The sequence below is a fragment of the Neofelis nebulosa genome, chromosome 1 (genome assembly GCF_028018385.1).
Source record: "Neofelis nebulosa isolate mNeoNeb1 chromosome 1, mNeoNeb1.pri, whole genome shotgun sequence".
NCBI classification, from domain to species: domain Eukaryota; kingdom Metazoa; phylum Chordata; class Mammalia; order Carnivora; family Felidae; genus Neofelis; species Neofelis nebulosa.
The window spans coordinates 192,945,386-192,963,411 of NC_080782.1; the positions used below are offsets into that span (position 1 = coordinate 192,945,386).

At 40.6% G+C, this 18,026-nt stretch overlaps 1 long non-coding RNA gene across 2 annotated transcripts in view; it reads left to right on the forward strand.

Moving 5' to 3' along the window:
- LOC131484395 (uncharacterized) overlaps nucleotides 1-18,026 on the forward strand; it is a 56,248-nt gene that overhangs the window by 15,757 nt on the left and 22,465 nt on the right. For both annotated transcript variants that reach the window (XR_009248226.1, XR_009248225.1), the window contains exon 5: nucleotides 8,298-8,388. This is a non-coding gene — a long non-coding RNA (uncharacterized LOC131484395). The remainder of the gene's footprint in view (nucleotides 1-8,297; nucleotides 8,389-18,026) is intronic.

Sequence of the window (18,026 nt, forward strand, 5' to 3'; positions counted from 1 at the left end):
CATATACTTGGCCTGCTGTAGATCTGCTCTCAGAATGGCTTAGGGTGGGGAGGTCAGAGTAATGATTAAGTACTGGAAAGGTCCTTAAGTTTTCTGAAAGAGTTTCAATATTGGAGAAAAAAACCTAATAAATCAGCATTTGTGGCTGGAATGGCAAAGCCTGCAAAAGGTTTATTACAGGTCACAAAAGTGTGAAGAATATAGGTTGCGTTGACATGCACTGGCCCGATCCAGCAGCACCATGCAGGAGGGAGAACTTGGAGCTTGTGAATCTAGAGAATGTACTTCTCACAGAAGAAGAAAGATATGAAATACAAACGGATTAAAAAAAAGGTTTAGGTAGATAGCAGCAACGGGTTACAAAGGAAGTTATAAGTGCTGGGAGGGTACAGTTCCATCTCTGTTTTTAATATTTGTAAATATCATCATTATTTTTAAAAATGTTTATTTATTTTGAGAGAGAGAGAGAGAGAGTAAATGGGGGAGGGACAGAGAGAGAAGGAGAGAGAGAATTCTAAGTAGACTCCACACTCAGTGCATAGCCTGATACAGCGCTCGGTCTCATGAACCGTGAGATCGTGATCTGAGCCTAAGTCAAGAGTTGGACGCTTAACCAACTGAGCCACCCACACGCCCCCAAATTGTTTGGAATTAAGCTGTGACACAAATCCTTAATGATTGCCTTACAAGAAACATTTGTTGGTCACACCAGCCTTTTAAAGCTTTAATATTTCTTTGATCTCATCCAGGGATTTGGCAGTTCTTTTGCCTTCAGTTGCGTTGTGTGGCATATGGAAGATACATACACAGTGCATGCCTCACAAAACAAAATGTAACACAGTTTCGTCTGCCTATGTTTTATTAAGTACCTACATGATTTGCTTGCTTTGGAACAAAATCTGGAATAGTGATCATTCCTCCTGTGATGAATATTTGCCTCATTAATAAAAAACCTGACCCCTGCCCTTCTGTGCCTTTTTGTGTACACAAAACTTTTCATCTCAGTGCTGAATCGAAGTGTTACTTGGAAGATGTTTTAAGTAGCAGTGAAATCAACATGTGTGGTACCAACAAAGTACATGATTCAGCTGAGGTAATGAGAAGATGAACATCTGTGACCAAGTTCATGGCACTGACAGCTACTCTTTGCCTACTGCGTGTCTGCTGGGGATAATAAGGTGCTAACTACTCTAAGACATATTCCAAGTTCAGAGATGTGAAAATGTGGGAAAAGGTGAATCTTAGCATCAAGGGATGCACCTGAATTTAATTAACCATTTTGTTATTCTGGGTCTTTTATTTATAACTTTTATGTATTTATAAAACAACAACAACAACAACAAAACCCTTTTTCTCTCATAATACAAGTGTTTCTTGGCATTTGTGACTATTTCTTTGGGATGGATTCTGAGAGGTGGAATTATTCCGTCAAAGAATATAAACACTGTTAAGGTTTTTGACGTGTATTTCTAAAAAGCTTTACAGAAATTGTATAGCCGTATGAACAATGCGATTTTGGCTTCCTCAACTTAACTTTAGGGAGAAAAGCTGTGGTAGGTAACCTGCCAAATGGTATCAAAGATGCAAAGTGATGGCATGTGGCTTTGGGGCTAGGTCATACAAGATCACAGCTCCCACCTTGCTCTTTGGACCACATAAAGCCAGAGGAAGCCAGGCACCATGATAAGGGGACCTGCAGCCTCTGGAGAGGTCTCTTTAGGGAGAAACTGAACCTTACAAAGAGAACCAACTTGTGAGTAAACCACCTTGAAAATGAATCCTTTGTCCCAGTCAAGTCTTCAGATGACTGTGATGTCTTACAAAGAAAAAACCACTGTGAGACTCTTTCTGGATTTCATGAAGGAGGAAAGTCTATCTTAAATCCAGATTAGTATTGGGGTGCCTACGTGGCTCAGTCGGTTAAGTGTCCGACTTTGGCTTAGGTTGTGATCTCAGGTTCATGATTCAAGCCTCGCATCAGCTCTGTGCTGATAGCTGGGAGCCTGGAGCCTGCTTCAGATTCTGTGTCTCCCTCTCTTTCTGCCCCTCCCCTGCTCCTGCTCTCTGTCTCTCTCAAAAATAAAAATAAGCATTAAAAAAATTTAAATCCAGATTAGTATCATGTAATATCTCACCTCCCCATTCAAGTTGCATTATCTTATATATTAAACAGAGCCATTTAAACGAATGCACGTGCCTTTGATGTGGGATGTTTCCATTTTCCCTGAGTTGATATGTCTGATCTGTGTGGCTTTGGGTCTTTGCCTCGCAGATGCTTAATGTGGATGGGATCCAAATGTATGTCAAATTACATACTGCTAGACATTGAGAGTTCAAGACAAAACAGGAGGGTCAAATATCTGTGTGCTGTGGAGGAAGATCACAGTAGTAATTTGATTCAGTTCAATTCAATTCAATTCAAGAAGTACTGACTGAGTGTTAACTCAGCATGTGCTGGCTGGTATGAGTACAGTGGTCCCCAAAACTGATGATCATCCCACCTTGATGGAGCTTACAATCAAGAGGAACCATAACTCATCCCAGCTTCAATTGTACCCCTCATCTTCTGTCATAAAATGTAGGTATCCGGGTGTTTGAAGGGTGCTGAGGTTGGGAAAGGGATGTGAAATGTTTCACTGCAAGAAGGAGTATTTCTCTTTCTTAGATAGAATTTCTTAGAGTTCATTAGTTGACTCATTATTTACCCTCAATCCTGTGTGTGTGTGTGTGTGTGTGTGTGTGTGTGTGTATTTCCTATGGTGTGTCAGGCACTGTTGGTCAGAAACTCCTCCACCCCCGTGGTATGTACAACCCAACAACATGTCACCAATAGAAGTTCCTATAGTTTGAGCATCAAACAGGGTCTGTCTGCTTTAGGTTGTCCCAGGACCTCACAGGTCTGGATTTCCTCTCAGGAATAGAAATACTGCTCGTGTTGGTCTTGCTCCTCTTTGGTACCTTCTGTCTGCATGACATCCTGGCCACCCTCAGCGGTGGTGTGATACAGTGGAAAGTTATGGGAACTTGGAAATTTGGAGCTGTCAGAACTAGGTTTGAATCGGAGTCTTCCATTTCTTTAGTTGAGTGTGATCTTAGGAAAAATCCTTAATTTTCTTGGTCATCTTCTCTCATCGTTTTTATAGCAATCTTACGATATAGATACAATCAAACCCATTTCACACTTGAGGAAACAGAAGTTTAGCAAGGTTAGGGAGTTTTCCCAAGAGCCAGGGTTCAAATATGTGGAGTCTGATTTTAGTCCAGACTTCAGGACTCCTTTAGGTCAATTGTTAAGAGCTGAACACAGTATTTGGTGCACAGAAAATCTGAAATAAAGTACAGCTATTATTGTGGCTACTATGACTCAGAACCAAGATAATGGAAGAATTTACTAAAGGTGGAAACAAAACCTCAATGGCAGACCTGTGCTGGAGTTATTTTGGAGTACAGGCTGATTCTCCTTCGCCCTCTGACCCCAACCACATGTAAGGCTAACCTCGATTGGAGTGGTAAATGTCATTTGTAATTGGAAGATCTAATTTTTATAATTCTATTTCTGCTGTAATGAAGAATTACACTTTTGACATTTTCAGTTACTGCTCTAGATAGCCGTGGATTGACATACGTACCAGGGGCCTTAAACGGAGAGCTGAAATATAGAGATGAAATCTTAATGAGTATGGATCCTGTTAAAAGGTTAAAGTTAAATAAAATATCTGCAATTAAGGCTGTTTTGTGGTGTTTAAAATGTTCATATTCTACATGCATAAAAATAGGTCAAAAATATCTATAGATTTTCATAGAAGGCAACACATACACAAATTCTTGGCGGTGATGCAGTTATCTCTGGCTCAGCAGGGAGAAATGCAGTCTTAATTCCTTATCATTTCCTTCCCTATCTTATTAGCCTTGCAGAGGTTAATCCTCTGCAAACGCATCTTCTCGGAGTGCTTTCCTTTTCACTCACAAGTTTTATTTATTTATTTTTATCCACCGTAGAAAGATATTGTCCTCATCTTTTTGGTTGCATTTAGGTAGGGAATTGACGTTGTACTAATGTCATGTTTCAGAATGGCTCTCCTATTGCATTTTTTTTCCTTCAAGTTTTCTGTCGCATCTGAAATAGTCTCCAAGTTCCTGGTGAGGATAAAAAGAAATCATGTTATGCCCATAATTAGAACAAAAATATAGCGATTAATTTTCCTTTTTTGAAAGAGAACCAAACCTCATTCTTCTATATGCTTTTGGCCCAAATCATCTTGTTTGGGTAGTCAGGCAGGGTAGTGACTTGGCCATAAATGTATCCACCCTTACGAGTCTCTGGGGAGGTTGAAGAGCTTGAGATATGGCAACCAAAGCATGTGTTCTGATTATTAACAGAACTATGAAAATGGAATTAAAATAAGATCTGCTAATGGGCCCATTTTAAAAACGATTCTTTAAAATTATGCTTAGCAAAGATCAACTTATCTAAGGGGCTGCTGGCAACACCTGTGAGTTTGCAGATTTATAACAGGATCTTGATAAGATTCCAAACCATGGAAGGACAATGAAAAATAAAAATCTCAATCAAAATATTTCTGCTTTTTTTAAAGTTTATTTATTGAGAGAGAGAGAGAGAGAGAGAGAGAGTGATGGAGGGGCAGAGAGAGTGAGAGGGAGACACAGAATCTGAAGCAGGCTCCAGGCTCTGAGCTGTCAGCACAGAGCCCGACACAGGGCTTGAACTCACGGACTGGGAGATCATGACCTGAGCCAAGGTCGGACGCTTAACCAACTGAGCCACCCGGGTGCCCCTTGTTTTTGTTTTTAGAGAGTTTATTAACCTTCAAGGTCAAATACCAATACTAAAAAAGAACTTTTCCTTTAATTTTACACTACTGTAAATGAGAATATACTGTGGATTTTGTCAAAAATAAGTAAGTGAATTTGAAAATTTGAGATATCCTGCTTACCTGGAATGTGGCTAGGTCCAGTCCATCATCATCCTTTAAACATTTTTCTCTAAATAAATTTAGAGAAATGAATGAATCTAAATATTTTGTTTGGGAATTGTCAAGAAACTCCAAAGTTGTGACTCTTAGTGTGTATTTATTGAAAACTAGAAGAGCCAAGAAAAGACAGAGCCAATTTGAGGAGCCTACGAATGTATAATTAAATCACTCTGCTTTGTGTTTAATTCTGTTAACAGAATCCACTTTCATTTCTCATGTGATGCTCTTCATGATGGGCAATTCATACAATACAGAAGTTAACCTTCCTCATGAAGAGGATGTAAGGTAGTTTTCTGTTTCTGTGATTGAATCACAATCCTTTCAAACTCTTCAACCCAGAGCATTTATCCCTGCTAGAGAACTCGATCTGAACCCCCCTGTAATGTGTGTTAGTGGACAGGTGTAAAAGTACCACAGAGTTATTGATGGGGGAAATGGAAGATTAACTTCTTTCTTAAAAACTGAAAGGCATCTCAGAGCATGTCCTTTGATTTTACCCAGGTATGAGGGTCTGGGAAATGTCTTATTTAAAATATGGGTATTTTTTTATGGGGCTCTTAAATCTCTGTCTTATATTGTAGTTTCCTCCCATATGTTTACCGTCAACTAACAGCTTAGAACTGATGAGCTGTGTGGAAATGTTTTGTAAAGCTGCCTCTCTTCCTTTCTGACAACTGTTTCTTTTGTTTAACTCAAACCTCTTCTTAAACAGAATACAATGTAGTGACAACATTGATGGACAGAGAGGGTATTAACGCTAAGTGAAAGAAGTCAGAGAAAGACAAACACCGTATGGTGTTTATACGTGGAATTTGCAAAACAAGTGAACAAACAAAACAAAACAGAAATAGACTCATAAATATGGAGAACGAACTGGTGGTTGCCAGAGGAGAGGAGTGTGGGGGGGGATGGGTGAAATCGGTGAAGGAAATTAGGAGGTACAAACTTCCAGTCATAAAATAAATAAGTCATAGGGATGTAAAATACAGCATAGAGAATATGGTCAGTACTATAACAATTTTGCATGGTGACAGATGGTAACTAGACTTATCATCGTGATCATTTTGTAATGTGTGTAAATATTGAATCACTATGTTGCACACCTGAAACTAATCTAACATTGTATATCAATCATACTTCAATTAAAAAAAAGGATGCCATTTATGTGCATATTTTTTGTCTATAAAATATGGTCAGTAAGTGTACTTTTACATGACATGAAAGGGAGTTTAGTTAGATATGGTTTCTTTTGTGTGATTAAGATGATGGGATATGCTTGGGTTTTGGGAAGATCGCTCTGGCCACAGTGAGGGAAATGGGCGAGAAATGGCAATGACCAGAGTGAAAGTGGCAGGGGGAGGATGGAGAAGAGGGAAGAGAATTCAAGGATGTTCTAGGAAACGGATTTATTGGAAGGGCGTATTGACGGGGAAGTTTGTTTATTAGGACTCAAAAGTGTAAATTCCATTCATTGAGGTAGCGGATGCAGAGGAAAGATGCCGCTTTGGCACTTTGAGATTGAGACGTGTCTGATCTGTGCATGTGGTTCAGTTAGGACTTGAGCTGGAAACAGAAATCTGCATTGAAGATTCAGAATGAGTAGTGTTCATCTATGCGACATCTGGGAGCATGTGGTTTGAGAAGAGAAAGGAGGGGAGGAAGGAAAATGAGAAAACCCAAACACGAAAGGGTGGGTGGAGGAACCAGAGGTTGGGAGGTGGGTGTATCAGAGAGAGGGTAGGCCAGGATGCTTAGTCTCCACAGCCATCGCGTGAGGAAAGGTTGCGTGAATGGACCAACTTTGGCTCTGAGGGGAACAGCTCCTTTCCAGGGTGGAGTAGTGTGCCTTTCAGTCTTTTTAAAGAAAGACTAGATTCAGTTTGTGCTGCTCCCAAGGAACTTTGTGGAAGTCCAATTCTGCTTTCGTTCATGGAAGTATTTTCATAGAGTAGGAACACAACACAGGATATAATTACTTCAATGCATCCTTAGCTGCCTCTCTGTTAGAGGGAGCCGTGCTGCCCACCATCTAAGACCCAAGTCATGACTGGAGGGCGCTGGGTGGGTATGCTAGGTGACATCTAAGATTCTCTGAAGTCTGAAAGTTGATAAAGAGACTATAAAATCATACTTTTTATTGAAGTGTTTTTGCCAAATATAAGTTCAGCTTCAGGGGGCAGTACCCTGCTGCAGTGACCGAACGTACATGCACAGTGAAGCAAAATGGCGTTTCCCCTTCATGCTCTCCCCACATTGTGATGCCTTAGTCCTCCTCCCCACGTTGTCATATTCAGGCTTAGAAATTACACGAGTTAACTATTCTGAGGAAAGATCAGACAACCTTTCTTGCGTTGTTATCCTATTTGTATTTGAAAGTAGGGAGGTGTGTTTATAGTTGTTTGTAGTCTACTAGTCTACGACTGGTGAATAGTGTTTCGTCCCGCAAAGATACGGTCTTTTGTTGATACAGACTTGTTACTCTGCTAATTCTACATCAGAACCTGAACATATCGTAGAGAGCTTCACTCTTATTGTGGCATGATTATGCTGTATCTGTCGTACCAAAGAAGCTTCAGACAGAAACATCTGTTGTTCACGGGGAATCTCTGAGAATACCTTATGTGGAAATAACCACATCTGTAGACCACATTTGATCCTATCACTGACGGGCGGGTGTGGCAGGATTAGGAAGGATATGATTTGTTTTACAGAAAAAACATCTCTGATGGGACATGTTGACTGAAGGTAGCATGTTCAGATGAGGACTAGGATTAGACTTGACTGGAAGTCAAGTTGTTCCTATGATTTCTCTCTCTCAGTTCCAGACTTTATTATACTAAATTACAATTTGCATCATTCAAATGTAAATGAATTTTGAAAAGCCCTGTGTGGGCTTCATGTAATTCTTTTTGGGCAAGAGATGCTCAGTGTTTCACTTATTCCATGATGCAACTGATTCCAAGGGAAAAAAAAATGTGTATTTGAAAGTGCTCTTCCTATTGGAAGGCCTGGTATCATCATATCAAATTCACATCTGGTTTTATTTTGCTGACTGTCTCTCCTCTTGGCTTCCCTAAAGTATATGTGACTTATGGGATATAATGCTCTTTACCCGATTTTCCCTTGTTCCCCAGAGTCTGAATCCTCCCAGAATTATGATCCCCCTTAAATATTGACTATAAAAGTGAGGAACACAGAGGCAAGTTTTGAAAAGCATGACAAGTTAAAAATGTTATTATGAAAATGTGGAAATTCATTCAATAGTAACACTTCATTTTTGGCCTTTATGAACCAATTTTGCAGCTGATGAACCAATGATGAACCAATCATGATGCAGGATACTTCATAAGTCACCAAACCTCCCTTGGCAGTTTAACATCTTTTGTTCTAGAAGGTAAGAAAATATTCACAAAGCTTTTAATGCTCTCCAGCTGTTCATTGGTAAAGACCTCAACACAAGGCTCAAAGGGTGAAAATTGTGCTTCATTTATATTTTATATTTTTATTTTTAAATATAAAAGAAATGTTTTATTGTCCTTTGGGGTTAAAATTTCTCGAGTTTTAAAGAATTTTATTTTTATTTTTTTAATATAATTTGTTGTCAAATTGGCTCACATACAATAATACCCAGTGCTCATCCCAACAAGTGCTCTCCTCAATGCCCATCACCTACATTCTCCTCTCCTCCACCCCTCATCAACCTCAGTTTGTTCTCTATATTTAAGTCTCTTGTGGTTTTCCTCCATCCCTCTCTGTTTGTAACTATTTTTTCCCCTTCCCCTCCCTCATGGTTTTCTGTCCAGTTTCTTAAGATCCACATATGAGTGAAAACATACAGTATCTGTCTTTCTCTGCCTGACTTATTTCACTTAGCATAATACCCTCCAGTTCCATGCACGTTGCTGCAAATGGCCAGATTTCATTCTTTCTCATTGCCAAGTAGTATGCCATTGTATATATAAACCACATCTTCTTTATCCATTCGTCAGTTGATGGACATTTAGGCTCTTTCTATAATTTGGCTATTGTTGAAAGTGCCTCTATAAACATTGGGGTACCAGTGCCCCTATGCGTCAGCACTCCTGTAACCCTTGGGTAAATTCCTAGCAGTGCTATTGCTGGGTCATAGGGTAGATCTATTTTTAATTTTTTGAGGAACGTCCACACTGTTTTCCAGAGCGGCTGCACCAGTCTGCATTCCCACCAACAGTGCAAGAGGGTTCCTGTTTCTCCACATCCTCTCCAGCATCTATGGTCTCTTGATTTGTTCATTTTAGCCACTGTGACCGGCGTGAGGTGGTATCTCAGTGTGGCTTTGATTTGTATTACCCTGATGAAGACTGGGATGGGGGGTGCTTCATTTAAATTCTAAAAAAGACTCTATGAGAGCCGTCCGACTTTCTTTAGCCTCCTCTTTTGGGAAATGATCTTCTCTCATCAGCTCTGTGACACCTGTACTGCCTCACAAAGCTTTTTGGTGGTGATTCTGTGGTCACCAGTCCCTTAATGAACAACTCACTTGTGTAAGCTTCTCTTTACATTTTTTTTTTTCTGACCAGCCTCTTCCAGGTGGGGAACATGGTGTAGTTCTAAACAGGTTCTGTGCAGAATTGGTCATGTAGGATGCTTCCTGGTGAAAAAGGGGGCATGGGACAAATTAGTCTGGGAGACAAATGTAGCGCTTGTGATTAGAGATGGCATATTAAAGGGTCTGAGAAATTCTACAGTAAAGAATTCTTCCTTAAACTCTGTTTTACCCACTAGTAGGCCATACTAATTAAGAGCACCGGCTTTGAACAAAGACTTGGACTGAAATCCCAGGCTCACTAGTAGCCATGAAATTTGGGCAAGTTACTTCCCTGTACGATGGGAATCTTCCGTGCACCATCAGAGCAATGGGAAAAATGAGTTTAACCTCATAGGCTTATTGTGGACAGAAAATAATATAATGTTATGTTTGGCTATATGTTACTTTGGCAGAGTGCCAGGACCAGAGTCCACACTCAGTTACTCGTTTTTAGTATAACATCATTATTTTATTTGAATGCATGACTCTGGAGGCAACACATGAGAGATTACTCTTCTCAGGAAATACAATATGGGGAATTCTGATCTGACAGATAGAGATGTGTATCAATACTTTTAAAGAACCGAGACAGGCTGTACCCATTATATCATGAGAATTCTCGAAGTTGGCTGACATGTCCCTCCCAGTGTTGTTTCATAGACAAAATATATAGAATTTGGGGTGATGAATGTGAAATTGACTTTGAAATAGAATACTCAAAGGTTGTTATAAACAAGGTCTTTTTTCTGTCTGGAATATCAAAAGCTGAATTCTAGGATGTAAATGTCCAGAAAGAAGCCCCAAGAGGGTGAGAAAGAAGGGAAATTTGTTTCCTCATGTAAAGAAGTTAATGGAGAATTTGAACACCTGTGGGAGCAGGATTGAGGCCAAGTTATCTCTTAGAACAGAGACGAAGTAACAAGACTGATTATTAATAAGGCTCCAGGACATAATTAGTTTTTAAGCCCAACTGAAATGTAGGGAGGTTTTGTGTTCAATTCCAGTCACTGCTCTTTATAGTTTTCTGCTCACCCTCTGAGCTACCTCCTGCCCTTTTCTTAATTCCTTCCCACCCTAGGCACATTGTTCAGATGAGATAAAACCTTATGGAAACCTGCTCTCTGCTCAACTTTTGAAAGGATCTGATTGTTAATTTGTATGAAAGTATAAAATGGCGTTTCTCAACCTTGGCACTATTGACATTTTGGACTGGATAATTCTTTATTGTGGGCAGCTGTCCTGTGCCTTGAAGGATCTTTAACTAGGTCTCTGGTCTCTACCCACTAGATACCAGTGGCACCCTTCACTCTAGTTGTAGCAACCCACTGTGTCCAGACATTGTCAATGATCCCCGGAGGGCAATATCCCTCTCTCCCCACCCTGAAAACCACTGAGAACAATGCTTTTACAGCAGTTACACCTGTCCCACTCTTGGAGTTAGGTTCCCTTTTTATCACTTGTCATTTCTTAACTACCCAAGATGGAACTTTGAACAGAAAACTCATTTATAAGACATTGTTCATGGAAGAATGGTTTTGGGCAATCACATCAAGAAGGTAGATGTCTCCTTTATTTAAACCAAATAGGTCGAAACTTGTGAGAGCGATTGAACTCTCCTCCTCAGCAGGTGGCTTGACACAGGTTTGAGGCTTCGTCCACATCTGTATTAAAATTTGAAACCTACCTCCCTCCCACCCTTCACTCCAGATATTTTTAATGGTTGAGCATTAAACAATGACTAGGGTCTCTGATAGTCTATCTGACTTAGTCATTAAGAAAGCAAAATATTGGACTGCTACTTTTTGGCCTCTGGTAATTGAATTAACTTATCGTTCAACAAACCCTATGGCAGAGCAGCATTCTCAACAAAGGCAAAAAACAAATTCTAAATTGGTGATATTTCAGGGTGTCTTTAAATACACATTTGGCACTGAATCCAAAAGAATAAGGGCTGGAATCCAAAGACTGCTGTTCTTTTCTCTAATTTGCATTTGGCTTTTGCGTTTGATCCTTTGCGTGCGTTGCCTCCCCTTTCCCAGCCTCGGTTGTGGTCCTTCTCTGGGAAGTTTTGTTTTCCTAAAGAGGAACACGTACTGTGCAATGAAAACATTAGCTCTAAATCATTTCAGCCATAAAATGTAACCGTTTGGAGCCCAGTAATTGGGCTAGCGGTTCTGGAAATAAGGACTGCCAACATCTGAATGTGTTGGTTAATTGGTCCACAGGGAGAACCCACAGAAGTGTCCAAGAGACTGGTTTTTGACTTTTTTATTTTTCTAGTTTTTCTATGGGACCTGCAATATTCCCTTGCTAATCATCTACCACAACTAACTGTTTATTTGGTGTGGTGGAATGCCGTCGGTACTACAGAATTCATAACTCTGACACGGGAGGAAAGGCTTCAATGCTAGGCCGGCAAAAATATGTGTGCTTTGTAGATTCAGTGCAAAGTAAGCGGGAGCATTTCTTTATGGCCACGGCGTGGCTTGGGACACCAGCCACAATGTTATCTGTGAAAACCAGGTTGGTAGTGATGCAAAATCCTTGTGTTGGTCACAGAGCCAATAATTAACTCATTTATTTTAGGTATTTAGAATGTGCTCAGAATTCGCATTGCTTCATGAAATCCATAGTTTACAAATAAGGACGTATGCTATATAAATGTGCAGGCTCAAAGTAAAAATAGTCAAAGCATTGAGTGGCCTGCTATGTGTTTCAACGATTTGTTCTCTGAAAGTCAGATATTAAGGAGATAGTCTGTCCTGTGAAGTCTGAGAATATGAAGTCCCTGCAAGGAGATAAAGAGAGGGTTTAGTCCTCTTTCCATTTTGACAAACCTGAGAGAATGTGTTAAAATGTACATAACCTTGCACTTTCCTTTTTTAATTAATAAATGTGAATTCTGAGGCCAAGAAATGTGGTTCCAGGGATGTCGGGACTGTCCATTCCAGAAACAAAGGGAGATCCTGGGGGAAGTCAGAGTTGAAGTGAACTTAGCCAGTGGTTGAATACCAGCTTCTCCTTGGGAATATGGTTCAAATTCTGGGCTCACCATTTGTGAGTTTACAATACCTTGAGTAGTTCTAGTCCCACCAAGAGGGAGTAACCTCATTGCTACAAGCTTTCTACCCTCCCTCCCACCATTAAAACAAAACATCTCCAGACACAATACAATAAACAAGCATAGGAAGTGTCCGAAATGTAAGAGAAGAAGGGCTGCCCGGGACCACAGGACTTGAGGAATGACACGTGGTGAGTTCCTAGGACACTTTCTTGCCATCTTATATTTTGTACAGGCACTTCAGAAGCTTCTAAACCAGAACCACCCATAGGCACAGCCACGAAAAGTTCCAAAAAGAGCCTGCTCCCCTTAGGCAAAGGGCCAGGAAGCATTTTGAAAACATTTAGCCTACTCTAGCCAAATGTCAAATACCAGTGGAAAATGACCCCTCTATCTTCCACCCCTTTGCTGAGTGGGAGCAGGCAGCATGCCCTGGTCACCCCATAGGGAGGTATCAGCAGGGCTGAGCGGGAAGATAACCTTCTGTCCTGTGCGTGGCGGAAGCAGGCAGTGCTTTGATTCATCCTCCCACTGGGTGGTGTTGGCAGGACCAAGTGGCCAGCTGATCTTCCGTGCCCTGCCTAGTGGAAACCAGTCAGTGCAAATCTGTCAGGGTGGTGTCAGTAGGACCCAGTGCTGACCTGAGACTTCCTCTTCACCCGTGTTGGGGCTAGTGAGCATTTTGCTTTCCCCGGGGTCACTGGGCTGAGCGGGGAGCTGAGCCTCCATTCCATCTAGTAGCAACAAGACAGAATCAGATGGGGGGAGGCAGGGCTAGTTGGCACTTGCCCTGACCCCTCCTCTGTTCCCCTGTGGGCAGCAGAGTCCAGAGTGTAGGAGTTAGCGCCCCGCTTTCACCAAGAAGGTGTCAATGAGGCAGAAGGAGAGCTGCAGAGGAACACCCCACCTGCAAGGAGCCTGCGTGAGTCAGTGCCCTACTCTTGCTAAGGTGGTGTTGGCAGGGCTCAGAGGGCATCTGAACATACACACCCATCCCATCTTGCGTGACACCTTACCTGGAGGGCCTGCCCGTTAAGAACGGAAGGTAAAATTGGATACAGAGTCTCACAGTATAATATCCCAAATGCCCAGCACACTATAGAGAGTCACTTGCCATACCAAGAACCAGAAAAATCAAAACATGAATGGGAAAAGATAATCAACAGATGCCAACACTGAGATGAATCAGATTTTGAAATGATCTCACAACTTAAAGCAGCCTCATAAAAATGTTTCACAAGGAATTATGAATTCTCTTGAAACAAATGGAAAGTCAGAAAATCGGAGCAAAAAAAAAAATAGAAGTTATAAAAAAAGAACCAAATGGAGATTATAGAACTGAAAAATATAATAATCAAAGTAAAAACTCATTGGATGGGCTCAATAGTAGAGTAGAGAAGACAGGCTAAAATCAATGAATTTGAGGACAGAGCAATAGAATTTACTCAATATGAACCACAGAGAACACACACACACACACACACACACACACACACACGGAGAGAGAGAGAGAGACAGACCTCAGACAACTTACTTAAACTGTCTGGATTTCACTCTCCTATCTTTAAAATGAAAGCCATACAGTCGCTATGTCAAAGGAATGTTGTTACAATTAATTGAGATGTATATAAAAGGTTTATTTAGTAGAGTGCCTGGCACATAGTAAGTTCTCAATAAAACTTAACTGTTACAATTATTAAAATCAGCCGGTGTAGGTAGCCATGTGATTTCATCTCTTTGTACGGTTAATTCAGTTCGATATGTCATTCAAGATGTGAACGTTATTCTTAAGAGCTGAGGGAGAGATCAGTGTGGGAGGAGGTTGGGTAGGGAAGGTTTCTTGGATGAAAGTGTTTTTAATCAGGGCTTGGAAGAAGTCTTGGGCCTGAGTGAACAGGGAGAGGCGGCCAGCTGCCTGGAAATGAGAAAGACCTGGCTGGGAGCTCATAAGGGCTACTCCTGGAGATCTTTTTGCCTTCTTGGCAATAAAGGATTAAAAGAGCAGTGAGTGGACAGATGGGAAGGCAGGCCTCAGCCTCTAGGGGACTATTTAGGAAATGACTTTCTTGGTGAATGTGGTTCTGGTCTGAGTGATCTCATAAGAAACAAGTTGCTATGCTATTTACCCATTAGATATCTGTATACTTGGTCTCCTTCTAGGCCATGGAAAGGCCTCACTCCTTCTGCTTATTAGAAGTGTTCTGCCGTTAGCAACAGCCTTCTACATATGCTTCCATGTGCCCGTGTGCACACAAATATTCACACCACGCTCACATTTACACTCGTACACTCTTTCACACATCATTACATACCCACTTTCAGACATACTCACACATACGCTCATACATACTTGCATCGACTTGCACATATTCACAATCACACACCCCACAGGCACACATGCATGCAGTCACATATACTCGCATATTCACACACACACCACAGCATACGCACACACTCATGCACAACCGCATACCTGCACACTCTCCAGTTACACAGATGTGCATAAACACACTGTGCACATACAAGCAGTCACATACACTGCTCACACCTCCCCCCATACATATATACAAAAACACTCATGCACAAGCACATTTTGAAACACCTCAGCCTATTTATTTTCACAATATGACATAATATTAATAGACAGTTTTCATAAAATAAGCTAAAAACAGCCAGATAACCTATTCTAGTTAAGAAGGAATCTCTACCAATAACAGTAAAAAGGCCACATAGTGAATCTCTTTTATTTGTGTGATTTCTCAAGCTTTTTTTTTTTTTGTAGGAAAGCCTACAAAGTTTTAAAACTTCTCTTAATAGACAACGGGCATGTAGTGTTTCTGTTTTTTGTTTTTATTTTTTAATTTGCTTTGGGTCATCGTAGTGCTTTTTAATAATGATATACATTGTGGCTATAAACCTTTTTAAAATAAATAAATCCACTGTTGTTTATATCATTTCTAGCTTCTCAGCATTCTCAATTTTACTCTATTTTCTGGGACAGCCGTCTGGTTTTCAATTGGTCTTGTAGATTGTTTTTCCCAGTTTGGTAGTACTTAGATTAATCTTCCAAGCCTTTGGGTTTTTTAAACCTTTGATCTTTGGAATCTCTGAGACTTTTTCTTCTAATCAATGACTTTCATTTCATTCTCTTGCACTCCTACTTGTTTTTTCTAGGAACGTTCTTTTTCTTATTTCGGTATTGCCTTTCACATTCTCGCACGCTGCTTCTTCTGCTTCTGTGCTCCGGCCGTGAATAGCTGCACATGCAGACAGACAACTAAAATTCATGATAAAAAGCCTGACATCATTTCCACAAACCCAAATATACATTTGTCATGCTGTGCACCTAATGGTTGTATCCATCACCAAAGCAATAAGCGAAGCATATTAAGCAGACATATTGGTGCTGAGGATCAATCCTTAGGAGAGTACAAGTAAATACAGTATTTCTCAAATAGATAAACACCACCTGAGTTTCCATCTTACCAAAGACAATTGGGAGCCATAACGAGAACCAGGAATTGCTTCTTTATGGGTTTCTTGGTTTTCGGTTGGGTAAAGAAGGGTCTGTAATTGAGATCAGGGCCATTGGTTCCATGATGGTCAAACAGGGACCAATAATGGCAGTTAAACAAGTAATATAGCTCATCTCTGACCCAGGATAATATTATTTAGAATCAGAAAATACTTAGGTAACTAGGTATATTTAGCTTTTTTTGGAACTGGGTCTGTTGGCCCAGTTAGGCAATTTTAGACTAGCTCACTAAGTAAATGTGCAGGGACCTAGAAGTGAAATTGTGCTTTCCAAGAGGTTAGGGAAGAGCCAGGGTCTGTACCTGTTTGCTTCGGGTGCTGTTTCTAGCTACCCTACTGTGTCCCCAAGGGACACGGTTGCTAGGGTGCTGCGCGTTCCTAGGTGCCCAGCCAGAATGGCTGGCCTGTTCCATTGGCAGAAACTAGTCCAGGCTATCACGCTTCAATTCAATTTTTATTCTTCTCTTTGGTGTTGGTATCATTGGTGGTTGTGGTAAAAATAGCAGTCACAGCCTTTTCTATGGCTCCTTGCAGCAAATAAGGGCTTCACATGAATCCTCTTAACTTTTTGAGATAGCTCGAACGACCCTTTCCACTTGATCAGTGGGAAATGGTCTCAAAAAAGTTAGATCGCACATTCAAGAGCCATGCTTCTCCCTCTCGTGGCAGAAGTATTTACTGAACATCCACGTCGCCCCACATTTGTTAGCGCCCTTATGGTGGAGCATAGGAGAGCCAATGCAAGACTCTGAAGTCCCTCACCCTTATGGGCCTTTGTTGCCATAGTGATCTAGAAGCCACACCTTGAGATGCTCTGGATTCTAAGATGAATCACTGCTTGGAGGGAGCTGCACTGGAGGGCTGCCACACCTGCTGGTGCTTTTGCCTTTAGTGAGAATCTTTGATGTATTTAGTTACCAAGATTTCATTTATTACTTATTCTGCGACCTAGCTTAGCTGATAGTAAAATGATCCTTAGTTTTATCTAGGTATGTGGAGGTTAAAAATATGTTTTTGTATATATCAAATATAATCCCCACAAGGATTCTGAAACTTAAATGTTAGATTGATTTCTACCTGATGACTGTAATAACGATACTGTTATTTTCAGATTATTTTCTGCTCTTTTAGGACTATATACCTTCCATTCATAGCATTTATCACAAGTGGGATTTCATATGTGTTTATATAATTCTTTGACCAATGGCTGTCTAAAATTTAAGTTTCCTAAGTTTGAACTAGATAGTTAAGGCCTATTTATTGAATTCAGTTAATAAATGAGTGCCGGTATCAGCAGCAAGTGAATCTCACAACTATCGGCAAGGTACAAAGGTTCTTAGAACCAGGGAATTGGGTGGCAGGATTTGAGTAATCCATGGCGTTTGGCAAAGGGACCTTGATTAATTCATCTTCACGATATGGATATATCTGCCTCTGGGACAGGATGGGCCATGCACTTGGGCCAGCATATCCACCCTTATGGCCATTTTTATATGAGGACTATCAACTTCAGGCTCTATATTTTCATGTCAAATATGATCTATATTGGTGAAGAGCCTTTATACCTAGTTTATTAATATAATAAATTCTGATGGTATGCTAACCTTTGTCACAATTACTCTGGGGGCACAGCCAGTTTCATTGCATTTTATGCTTCAAGACCATAGAGAAAATCCACAGCTGCTTTGGTTATAGTGATGTCAGTACTTGTGTGACCATTAGACTCTGAACTTTTGACACTGTAGTATTTAATTACACCTACTAGGTGTTAGTACAGGTGCTGGTCTATGGCTTCCTATAAATACTGAGTGAGTGGCACTCTGAAGGAACACTTCTTTTTTTAATTTTTTTTTTAACGTTTTATTTATTT